Genomic DNA, 12076 nt, shown 5'->3' on the forward strand with positions numbered 1-12076 from the left:
GTGCCGCCGGGGCGGGAGGGCAGGGCCGGAGGCGCCCGCTGTCCTGCCCGGCCCCGCGGGCAGCTCTGAACCCGCAGCGAGTCCCCAACTACCCAGAGCAGCGGTGCGGGGCCGGGGGCACCCCCGCCTCTGCCTTCCCCCCCCCCCCCGCAGCCCGGGCCGGGAGCGGAGCCTCCCGCAGCCGCACGGCCCCCGGGCCGGGAACGCGAACCGGCAGCGGAGCGGGTGTGAGCAGGCACCGATGCGGGAGGCGGGCAGACGGGGCTCAGAGCCGTGCCCGGGCGCAGCTGGCGGCTGTGGGGCAACCTGCCCAGCCGGTCCCCGGGGATCCCCCTCTCCCGGGTGCCGGAGCCGCGCTGCCCCGCAGCCGGCTTCCTCCGAGGGAGGGGACGGGAGCAAGGAGGGGCCGCCCCGCACGGCAGCAACGATTTCTGTCCTCAGCAAGGACAGGGAGAGCAGCCATCGGCCGCTGTGGTGCCTCCGGTAAGCGAGAAGGAAAGGCTTGAAGATGATGAAAGAATTAAATTTCTCTGCCAGGCCGGGGATGGTCAGCCTCGCCTGTCTGGTTTGTGATGCCCTACAAGCAGGCTGACCCAGGAAAACCACAAGGCTGTTGCAGGGTGCGGGTGCAGCGTGTTGCTCCATCCCCACCCCTCTGGCTCCCTCTGCTTGACACGGCTTCCCTCCCTCTCACGCCCTGACATCCCAGGCTTCTGCTTGGTTGCTCGTGGTAAAGCCAAAGGGCTGTGCGCAGCACTGCTTAAACATTAACAGTCATCGTCCCTGCTTTCTCAGCACAGAAAGCTCGTTCAGCTGCAGAAAACTACTTGTCTTGTTACTTGGGAAGAAGGATGGTAATAGAGAGAGACAGGCAAGAAGTGCCAGCCCAACACAAACAAGGAAGCTGCCGGCTCCCTGGCAGCCAGTCCAGGGTCAGGATGAGGTTTCCTCTTGTGCAACACCCAGGAGCTCGGTGCAGATGTAAAGAAAGATGGAAGAAATGGCTGAAAAGCAGTGCTCTCTACAGCCTCTTTCACCTGTGCTGGTGTGGGAGCAGTGGAATTGGATCTCCCTAGGAGTTTAAAAATAGTTTCTTAAGGAAGAAAGAGCCTGCTGGCTCAGGAGAGCTCTGGAACTAAAAACAGGGGCTGAGTCTTCATGGGGACAACCTCATCATCCTGACACACCGAAGTGACCCACAGGGATCTTGCATACTGTGTTTGCTGCTCTGTGCAACAGCAGCTCCTGCCCAGGAGGGCTGCGCACCAGCACCTCTGTGCGGGTCAAGATAGGGAGACAGAGCCGTGCATCCAGTGTCAGCCTGGAGGAGCCAGCCAGTACTGGGCTGTTCCTGGCTGGTGTAAACTCGCCCACATCTGGTACTTCCACTGGGCCGTATGCCCTCCACCTGAGCTGGTGCAGCACCGAGCAGGCACTGACGGAGCCCACGGGGATTCAGCCCCTCAGCCAGGGGACACTGCCCTGCCCAGGCAGTGATAGCGGGGCAGGAGCACGGGAGCAGGCGTACCCAAGGGGCTGGGCATCAGCGGGCTCCCCTTCCAGCGGCAGGAGGTGTCCATCACTCAGTTCTGCTCCACGACAAACTGCCAAAGCTGTGGAAAAGTTGCTTTTTCCATTTTTAGCCATTTTGTTGCCTCCATGTGGTGATCCAGCCTCGGCAGCAAACACATTGCTTAAGCATGAACATTAGAGGCGTCTGGATAAATAAAGCTGGTGTGGATGCCTAGACACCTCCAGGTTTCTCTGCTTGCAAGGGAGGAATGTTTTATAAAGCTGACAATTTTGCTTTCAGTCTTTGTATCTTTGCAGGGCATGTCTTCTCCATGACATGTTTGCTATTTACACCCCACTCCACATAAACAACAGCTTTCTAGCACTTTTGGCACACTCCCGGCCCTGCCACCTGTGCTAACAGGAGCCCCAGGAGTCAGCCCCGAGTGGGATCCTCCCTGTGGGGCGGGAGCCAGGCGGAGCGGCCCCGGCATCCAGGGAAGAAGGAGCCCTCTGAATCGCTGCAGGAGATTCCCCTCTCATCAGCCAGCACCTCGCAGCACGGCGGCTGGAAGAATGGCTGTGAGCTCCGGGGAAGGTCCTGCCTCCCCTTCTGCCCCCTTCACCCATTCCTGAACCTAGCTGGCACTGCATTTTGCTGCCAGCCTTACACCTTCCTCTCTTTGTCTTCTTTCCTCTGCCTCAGTTGGCCCCTTTTCAGGGTCCTGCCGGTGCCCCCCTCTCCTCTCCTGGGTTCTTGGCTCTCTTCCCAAGTTGATCTTTCCCATCTTTCCTCCTTCATCACTCCCAAGCTCTCTGATCTCCCTGCTGGGGTGGGATTTACCAAAGCAGCTCCAGACTCCACAGCCTTGCCCAGCATTAACCCTGAAGGCCCCTCCCAGGCCAGTTGCAGCTCACTGCATGGTCCTGGATGCTGGTTTGCCACAGGACAGTTTCTCCCAATGCCCCCAGGAAGCATCTCGTGCTCCTCTGTTCCCACCCTGCCCAGAGCAGCACCCAGCTCACAGGACCACAGGGACTGTGGCCAGACAGCATTCATGACACAAACTCCATGGAAGGGATTTGGAGCTTGTCCCCATCCCTCAGTCCTTTCGCCTTGCTTCCCCCCCACCCCCCGAGGCACTGATCACCCAGGGCCACGAATGGACAGCAGGCAAGAACTGCTGCTGAGGGTCTCCCAGCTCGGTGGGTTCACCAGCAAGTACCCAGTCCAAGGGCTCATCCCAAGCACAGGCAGCTGACAGGCAGGCAAAAAGAGAAAGGTTGCAGAAATGTAGGGTTCAGGAGATTATTACAGAAATACACAAAGAAAGTCTGTGCCAGGAACACATGAAACCTATAGGAAAAAAGAGAAGCAATAAAATGCGTACTGGAAATAGCAAATAAGATTAAAGGTGGTATTCTGCCCTTGATGTCTTCAGGTTGTAGACAGAAGAGATCAAGGTTAGTATTTATTTCCAGAGCCAAAAGAAGCCCTCAGGGCCAAAGTGTCATTGTTAATCCAGTTTTCTGTGTCTAATATGTATGTCATTAACAACCTTTTGATTCTGGGCTGACAAACTGCCACCTTTCTTTGTGCTGGGAATTGATGGCTGAGCAGTACATGTACCTGGATGGGGGGGGATTTTCAGTGCCCCAGGGCAGCTGGGGCTGAGCTGCTCCAGCCTCACAGCCCTGGCAATGTCCTTGAACGCCTGCATGAAGCCTCCACCACAGGTTCTGCTGCTCGAGTGTCTCCCCATTCTCCCTGACCTAGCAGGAAACTTGGAGCTGGAAAAAGGATGTTTCAGTGTTTCGCAGCCAGGAAGTGGAGGAGCAAGGGATGCAGCCAAGCCAGATCTGTGGGCAGCAGTAAGGGGCCAGGAGTGTGCAAGGATGGGGGTCAGGGCTGATGGTGCTCGGAGACCTGTGGCACCTCCCCCAGCACCGCTGCGGGCACTGTGACGGGGCATGTGCCAGCAGGACCTGGCCATTCCCAAACGCCAGGAGCACACTGGGACTGCGTCCTCTCTCCTGCTCCAGCCAATGCCAAAGGCTCTGGCATTGCTGCCGTGGCTGTCAGCACTCAGGTGGTTCTCCTTCGCTCCTCTTTGGTGCAGCCTTCACAACATCCTGGCCCCAGTGAGAGCCACAGGCTTGGCGATGTGGAAGATGGATGTGATACTCAGTCCCATCAGCTAATGGCACTTCAGCTGCCCTGGCCTCAGAGCTGCTTCCGAAGGCTGATGCCAGCTCCTGCAGCCCCTCAGCTCATCACCACCAAACTCAACACAGGTCTCCCAGCTCCGAAGTGTGGGGTCTCTCAAGGGCAGCAGAGTCCAAAAGTGCCTGCGAGACAGAAGGGTGGAAGCAGAGACTTTCCAAGCTGCCTTGAATTGAGTCTGAAACTCCTGTTAAGCTTCATAAATCAGGTGTAAATGCACTGTATTCTGAATAAGGCCAGAAACAATAAATTTAATTTTGACTCTGACTCAAGCTACTTTGGTCCTAATTCTGAGCCTCTTGCCCAGCCAGAGCAGCCAGCCCTGGCCATGTTGCACAAACTCATTTGATTCTGAAATGCATTTTTAAGCAGGATGGAGTGGTGCTTAAAAGCTAAATGGCTTCCCCCAGCTGTAATCACTGCTAGCTGAGTCCTGGAATGAAAGGGATAAAGTCTGGGGGCGGGGGGAGGTTTTAATCTCGGTAAGTAGATTACAGAGATTACTGCAATTTAATCCTTCCATATCTGTCACTGACGCTGCAAAGACCATAACTGGAGGTGGGCAGGGGTGCGCTGGCGCCCTCCGAGCTCCTGCCCCTCGTAGCGGGCAGCTGTGCCACAGCCCTGCCACCCACCACACTGGAGGCGAGGGCTGCTCCCACTGGGATGTTGTCCAGCGGGTGCCGACCCCAGCACTGCAGCCGGCAGATGAGGATGCCAGGTCAGGCTGACCCTCCGTCCCCAACCATGACTGGCTGGGTAAAGGAGGCAGCTGCCGCGGGACTATGGGCTGAATCCTGCCCACAGGCCTGGGCACCTCCTGGCTGTGCTGGGGCTGGAGATGCACAAAGGCCTGAGGATCTCCTCGTGCCCTGGCCCCCGAGGGCAGCTGGATCCTCCCTCTCTCCACCACGAACATCCTTCCTACCTTTGAAGGAGCCAGAGGCACCTCCCTGGTGTTGGAGGGCTCTGGGTGGCCATGCCGGGTCTGTCAGCATCTCATGCCGTGGAGCCACTGTATGAACAGCACAGTGCAGAAAATTATGCAGTTGGCAGAGTTCATCTGCACGCTGCAGCAGACAGGGACCCTGTAACCATCCTCTGCTCCTCATCATTACACCATCACGCATGAAGCTCTCCCAGGCTCTCCGCAGCATCTGCTTAGGTTAAATCTCATTATCATTCCTTGGGGATCACAGGGGCAGGAGCTAGTTCTCCAATAACTAGAAATATCTCTTTGGCTCACAGACCTTCACAATTATATTTAACTGCAAATGAGGAATCTGTACTCAAACACAAGCTGGTAATTTTTTTTTTTTAAAGCTTGTTTTCAGTGTCGCCTCATGTTCAGCCCAGCTCTTCTATATCTTTATAACCCCATCTTCGCCTTACATAAACTTCAAGGCAGAAAATAAGAAGCAAGCCGCCCCATTCACACTGAAGGAGAACTGAGTAATTCACACTCACTCCCAACACTGCTGTGTCTTCTGGCACCGTCACTGGGTAGAGAAAGGCCTGCCCTCTTCTTCCTCACTGCACTGGGGAGCCCCTCTCCACATGCCAGGAGGTGTCACTCCCCACATTGGAAGCCACAGGCCAGCTAAAAAGCCAAAAAGACCAGGAGAGCAAGGTGTGCTGGCAGAGGTCTCAGGCTGCAGGAAAGCCATTGCTCCAGCGGGAGCAGCCCCCAGCCCAGCAGGGGACCCTGCAGTCACCCCAACACCAGCATTAACCCACCTGCACCATCTCCTGGGGGCTGCTGGGCATCTGCAAGCAGTTCCCGCCTCTTCTGATCCCTCTGGGCCAGCAGCCCAATGGCTCTGGTGCTGGGGGGCCCTGCGGCCACTCAGGCACAGCACGGGGTACCCACCTGAGCCTCACACAAGTGCTGTGCCCACAGGACTGGCAACACCAACCCTACTGCTGATAGACCTGCACTGCTAGAAGCTTTTAAAGCCTCACCCACTGCCAATTTAAATGACCTGACTAATCACCTGCATGCTCCTCACCTGGACTGGGGGGTCCAGAGAAGACCTGCACCCACAAGGTCTCTCCAGGGGGATGCTTGGTGGGGACCTGTCTGTTGGGCTCACTGGGCAGCCTGGGGAGGGGTGGTGTGCCTGTACCAGACAGGAGAGGTTGTGACAGGCAGAACAGAAGCTTCTGTCACAGCTTTGCACTAAAATTAACTTATTTTAAAGCAGTTTCTGGTGCGTTTCCACCGAAATGGGAGCCTGAGCTGCAAGCGAGCGAAGCACACGGGTGGGAGCAAAGAAGTGAAGCGCTGCCCGTCTCGGCGAGCTGCAGGCAGGGACGTGCAGCGTGTGCAGGCAGCTGACGGGCAGAGCGTGCTGGCAGTACAGAGCCGTGAGTCGCTGCCAGCCTGGGTGGGCAGGAGGGGGCTGCGGGGCTGGATCTGTCCTGCCTGCACAGTGGGCTATGCCTGGAGCAGGGCTCCCGGCAGCTCACGCTGCCTGCACTCTCCTCCCTCCAAAACCACCGGCATCGACACCCTTCTCTGGCTGTTGGGAACAGCCTAAACCAGCCACCGGTGACATTGCAGTGTCCTCTGATTGCGTGGGAGGCAGCAGATGTGGCGGCCGGTGGAGGGGAGGCGGGAGGAGAGCGCCCGCTGCGAGAGGGCTCCCAGCCCACGGTGCTCGCAGGCTCGCAGGCTTCCCCATCCCGGTGCCCTCCTGCAGCAGCCAGAGCAGCCGCCGGCTCTGCTGGGCAGCGTGGCCGCAGACCAAAAGCTCCCTCCAGCCCAGCCTCCCCTGCTGTGGGTAGTAATTCCCATCATGGCCCATGCAAGGTCAGGGGAGTGGATGCACCCAGAGGAGAGGCTCTGTCTGCTTTCGTATCAGCCGATTACGCCAGCCCTCGCCGAGGGTCCCAGGGGCACAGGCTGCCCCGCACCTCCCCGCATCGGGCGCCTGTATTGGCAGAAGCGAGCACCGACCGCCCCGGCTGGGGCAGCACTCGAGGAGCCACAGCTTCACCACACTGTGCCGCAAGGAGCCGGCAGGGGCTCGTGCCCTGCCGGGGCTCTGGCCTGCGCTCTCCTGCCAACACAGGGTGGGATGTGCATCAGGGCGGCCGCCCTCCCACTGCATCGCAGGGTGCAGCCTCGAGCCCCGATTCGTGCCGGTGCCATGAGGCTGCCCCAGCTGCTAGGGCCCATCATGGCACGGCACGGCACAGCATGGCACAGCAGCGCCCGCACGTGCGAGGTGCGGGAGGAGCCGCGGGGCTGGTGCTTTACCTGCCGGCGCAGCCGCTGGCTGCAGAAGGCGCGTCTCCCGGCGAGCGCGCATCCTTCAGATCAGAAGCGCTCTCCAGCAGGAGCACTTTGAAACACCCTGCCTTCTATTTTTAATGGGATTGAAAAGAGAACAAAACCATTTAAGAACTTGAGGAATCAAAGCAAGTGTCCCCACATCACACCCAGCGCTCACAGCTATAGCCTGATTAATGACAAGAAAGAAAGGGGAAACAATATTTAATCACACCCTGTTTATACTGGAGCCAAAAATCAAAGCACTGCATTCCTCTTTCATGAGAAAAACGAGGTGGGCATTTCCCCTCTGGTGATTAAGTTTCCCACTATGAGCACATCAATTTCCGTGATTTGGCACGGGGTCCTCTGTCACACCACAAACGAGGGCTTCCTTAGCAACAAAATATTACAAACACTGAGCCAGATCCATACACAAGACACCGATGTACATCTATCATTTTGTCTGGATTATCTCAATACACTTCTCCTTGGGGAGCTGGAGATAAAGCAGTTGCAGCCAAACCACCGTTAACGATTGGCACGGCTGCAGCAGCCCTCAGCTGAGGACACCGTGGTGCTCCAGCCACTGTCACCCCGTCCCCTGGGCTCACAGCCCTGCGTGGGCACTGCTGCCCGTGTGTGCATGGCCGAGGCCCAGGCAGAGCAGGGCACGAAGGCTTCGGTGGGCTGAACCCAGCTGGCTGGACACGGGACCCCGCCGGGCCGGACCCCCATGGTGCCGGCAGCAACGCCGCGGTGCTGTCACTGGCCAGACCCGCAGCAGGAGCCAAGTCCCACATCGCTGCAGCCGTGCAGAGCCCTGTGCCGAGGACAGGGCAGAGCGGGGTCTCAGCGGTGGCAGCGGGCTGGGGCGGTGGCACAGACCCAGGAGCTGCGGGAGCTGGCGTGGGGACCCTGGCCCTGCTCCTAGCCCAGAAAAGTGGGTCACGCAGCGCGTCGCCCCCACGACATCCACTCGCTCCCTCCCCTGCTTCCCTCCTGCCCGCATTGATTTGCTCTGGATTCCTTGATTAATTAATCTCAGAGAAATGCAAGGTCTGTTAATTACCCCTGATTAATTAGGGTGAACTTTTAATTGTATCCCTAAGCTGAGATGTGCCGTTCAATAGGTTCCGTAATTAGTGACCCAGCAATCTCTTTTAAACCAATTAGCCCAGTGTAACAAGTGAAACGAGCCGGGAGCTGCCCAGCAGGCACGGGTGCTCCCGCGGCGCTCCGGCACGGCCGCGCTCGGCTGGGCTGTGCTGGCTGTGCCATGGGGCAGGCAGAGCAGGCAGCGGTGGCCACCAGCCTCGCACGGGGCTCTGTGAGCCAGTGCCATCTGTGCAGAGCTGTCCCCATGCCGTGTCCCCCACATCCCATGGGACACGACAGTCGTTGCAGCGGGCCTGGCCCCGGGGAGCAGTGATGCCAGGCGGCTGCAGCGAGGGGCGGCCGCAGCCACCTCTGCTGGCCAGGACTGCCCCCGCGCCCTCCCCAGGGACCCCGGGAGGTTTCATGTCCCCAGGGAGCTCCTCTAGGAGCTGTGACATACCTGGTTAAAAAGACAACCCAGCCTCCATCCAGAGAAAGGGAGAGGCAGAGACTGATCTGGTTTAAAAAGTCCTTCCAGCTCTTTGATCAACTGGCATCCTGGAGCTTGCAACTGCTGCAGAAATGCCCTCCTGGGCAGTGCTGGCAGAGCTGGGCCAATGGCTGTGCCGGCCGCCCGGGGCCCCATGGATGTCCTCAGCACTGCACCAGCAGCTCCCGGCTGTGGCGCAGCAGCGGCACTGTGGGGTGGCCCAGTGGTGGCCGGAGTGTGGGGACACAGTGCCTGGCAGAGGGATGGCACGCACGGTCAGCCTGTTGCCCTTCTCGCCCTTCCCCACGATGTCCTCCTGTCCTTCCGTCCTTCTGTCTCTCTGCCTGGCACTTGCACACTTGAGCAAAAGGCTCTGGCAGGCAGAAGAAAACTTTCTTCCCATTGACATATTTTCATCATCTGCTGCAATTTAATATCCAGGTCAGGAAGCAGATGGAAACCAGCCCAGTTGTCCTGGCTAATGGGGACAGGAACAGTTGTTTATGAGCACTTGTTTACCGAGTCAATTAACTGCACCAGCAAAACCAGCCGCTCACCCCCTCCCGCTCCTGCTCCCATCTCCTGCTGCAGCTCAGCGGGTCAGGTAATGTGGGGAGTGCGGGGGGGGACAGTGCAGGCACCCTGGGCCATGCGCTGCCCCAGCAGCAAAATCCCGCAGGGAAACTGGAGCAGCACGGGCTCATCCCAGGGCCAGCCACGGTGAGGTCCCTCGGACTCAAAGTCCCTCTGAGTTGGGGGGCCACATCTCAGACACGCCTGTGGAAATGCTCCCGCTTGTGTTAAGCAGGAGCCAGCGGTGAGGGGCTGCGCTTTCCCCCCAACTACAGCTCTGCCCGTCAGGTGCAGCAGCCTCTGGTTGTCACGCTCAGCTGCGGGGCACCACTGGTGCTGCACACAGACCCCCCCCGGGAGGGTGCCAGCTGCCCGTGGGGACCAGGTCCCATCCTCTGGCTCCGGACGCTCATCCTGCTGCCCGCTGATGGATGGTCCCCTCCCTGCCTGCCCGGCACCACGGGCACTGCCGCTGCCTGCTGCTGCCTGGGAGACTCATGTCAGAACCGCCCAGGGGCCCAGGGAAGTCATTAGTAATTAATTTGGTTTCTAATCCTCTAATCCAGCTGCTCCTTGATTTGATAAGCAAAAAATCTGCTCTGGCCACATGGTCCTTGTTCTATGCGATATCTCCCCTCAGAGGCACTGGCAAGGATGGGTGCCATCCTGTGCTCTTTTCATTATGGCCCCAGGATCGAGGGCCAGCCCCCTGCAATGCTCTTCCCCAGGGCAGAGGACTCCAGGTCCTGCCCAGCCATGCCGTGCTGTGCCGTGCCGTGCCGAGTTGCTGGAGCAGGTGCAGGGGACCGTGCTGGCCTCATCCTGCTGGGCGCGGGCACAGGACTAGAGGGGTCAGACCCTGAACCCAGCCAAGAGCGAAGGGCTGACGGGACCACGTGCCCCCCCAGCTCGTTCTTTACTGGACCTGGAGCCGAGGCAGGACAATTCCCACCTCTGTTTCAGGGCTGAGTTCGGGAGCCACTGCACACCTCAGTGTGCGAGGAGAGGAGCCTTCCCTGTCCCACTGTCCCACACTCCTACTGTCCCACTTGGGGTGGGCAGAGCCACTGGCTGGCCGCGCTCCGGTGGCAGTGGCAACGAAACTGACCTTGCCTGTGGCACAGCCATGGTGCCGTCCCAGGGGCTGCGGTCCATCTCTCGGCATACCCCGGGCCCTAGTTATCCTCTAAAGCAGTGCGGAGGAACAGGAGCCATGTGCCTGGTCCAGTCCCCCCGGCCCCACTGGCATTGCAGGCACAGGGCCACGCGCCGCCATAAGCCGACCGATGGAGCAGTCAGCAACGGGGCTGCGGCACACGACAGGATGAGGGAACATCACAGATGAGAGGCCAAATCCTTCATTAAATCCCACATTAATCTCTAAGAACAGCGATGTCAAAAATCTTAGCAGCAAAATTAAATTTTGTAGCTGTATTTCAGCTGCACAAAATCAATATTAATTACAGTGAGAGAGACATTGCTGCGAGAGGGCCTGACCCAGTATTTACCCGCTGCAGTAAAACTCCAGCTTGGTAACTTGTTTATATAAAATAACTGCACGTTTTTGTGGCAAGCGACTTCCAGCCTGGCGGGGTGTTGGGGCTGAATACAGATGTAGCTGGGACAGCAAATGTCCCCCCCGCAGAGGAGAGGCACCAGCAAGGCAGCCTGCGGCCAGGGCCAGGGCCGAGGTGGGTGCCGAGCAGGGAGGGGGAGGACAAGGTGGCTGTGGTCCCTGGGGAGGGGTCTGCTGGTGGGCTCTGGTCCAGCATCACCGTGCCCCACCAGCATCGCTGACTTATGCTCCGGGGCCGTGTGCCCTCTGCGCTGGGCTCTGCTCCTTGGGGATTTACTTTCGTCCATAACAAAGCTCATGTCAGAGGGTTAAATCCTGTGTTTAAACATATTTTCCTTTCAGTTACATTAAAAATGAGTCCCAGGGTGCTAAGAAAACCTGAGTGAGACCTTTTGTGTTCACCAGCCCCTTGGGCAAGCTATTGCCTTCCTTCAGAAATCCCATTTTACTCGTCCTGCTTTGGTCAGCTATAACCAGAGACAAGCTGGAGTGTGGTCTGCAGCGGAGCCTGGCTGCCTGCCCTGCCTGCCCTGCCCTGCCGGGGCCGGCGCTCTCCGTGGCCCCTCTTGTCCAAATGCCTTTGCTGGGGTCCGTGCAGGCAGGGCTCTGGGCTCTGTCCCCATGCCCATCGGACCCTGCCAGTGCTGCCCAATGCAGGCAGCCCGTGCAAGGGCTGCACCAAGCTGCAGACAGGCGTCTGCCTGTGGGGAGGTGGGACGCATTAAGGAAAGGGATTTGGTTTGAATGGCTCCTATCCAGTGTGGGATTTGGGAGGGGAGGGAAATCGTTGCAACTTAGTCATGAAAACCTGGCTCTCTCATGCGGGAAAAGCAGACCCCTGCCGTGCAGGTGAGGATATCCCTGGGCAGGTCACTGCAAAGAGATGCGCACCAAAAATCCAGACACTGGACTCACAAGGACGAGGCTGCAGTCTGTGTGCCCCTACAGACACAGCTCGCAAATGGTCAGGGGCAGAGCGGGACGTGCCTTTTGCTGGAGCAGGGGCAGGGACACATTTGGCCGGGGCTGGGACCCACCTGGCCAGGGCCAGGACCCAGCTGCCAGGTGCGTGGGCAGCCTGTGCAGGAGCAGGGGTGGGCAGGGGTGTCCCCGCGTGCCCTGACCCCGCGGTGCTGGGTCTGGGCTGCCGTGCAGCTGTGCTCACCAGCACTGGGCCCCGGACGGTCCGGGCATGGGACATCCCTGGCTGCCTGTCACAGGCAGTTAGTGTCACATTAGGAGATGATCCAGAACAGGGAGTTCGGGGGCAAAGGAATTAAAGTGGGAGGGAGACTTTTAATTAGAGAAAGAAGTCGGTGCCCGTAATCA

The 12076-nt window shown here is 58.8% G+C and overlaps 1 protein-coding gene across 1 annotated transcript in view; it reads right to left on the reverse strand.

Annotated features, from left to right (window-relative positions):
* Positions 1-12076, reverse strand: part of HS3ST2 (heparan sulfate (glucosamine) 3-O-sulfotransferase 2) — a 49705-nt gene that overhangs the window by 14811 nt on the left and 22818 nt on the right. The gene's annotated exons all lie outside the window — the stretch shown is intronic.

This window comes from Haliaeetus leucocephalus, unplaced genomic scaffold (genome assembly GCF_000737465.1).
Source record: "Haliaeetus leucocephalus isolate CR32 unplaced genomic scaffold, Haliaeetus_leucocephalus-4.0 Scaffold295, whole genome shotgun sequence".
Lineage (NCBI taxonomy): Eukaryota > Metazoa > Chordata > Aves > Accipitriformes > Accipitridae > Haliaeetus > Haliaeetus leucocephalus.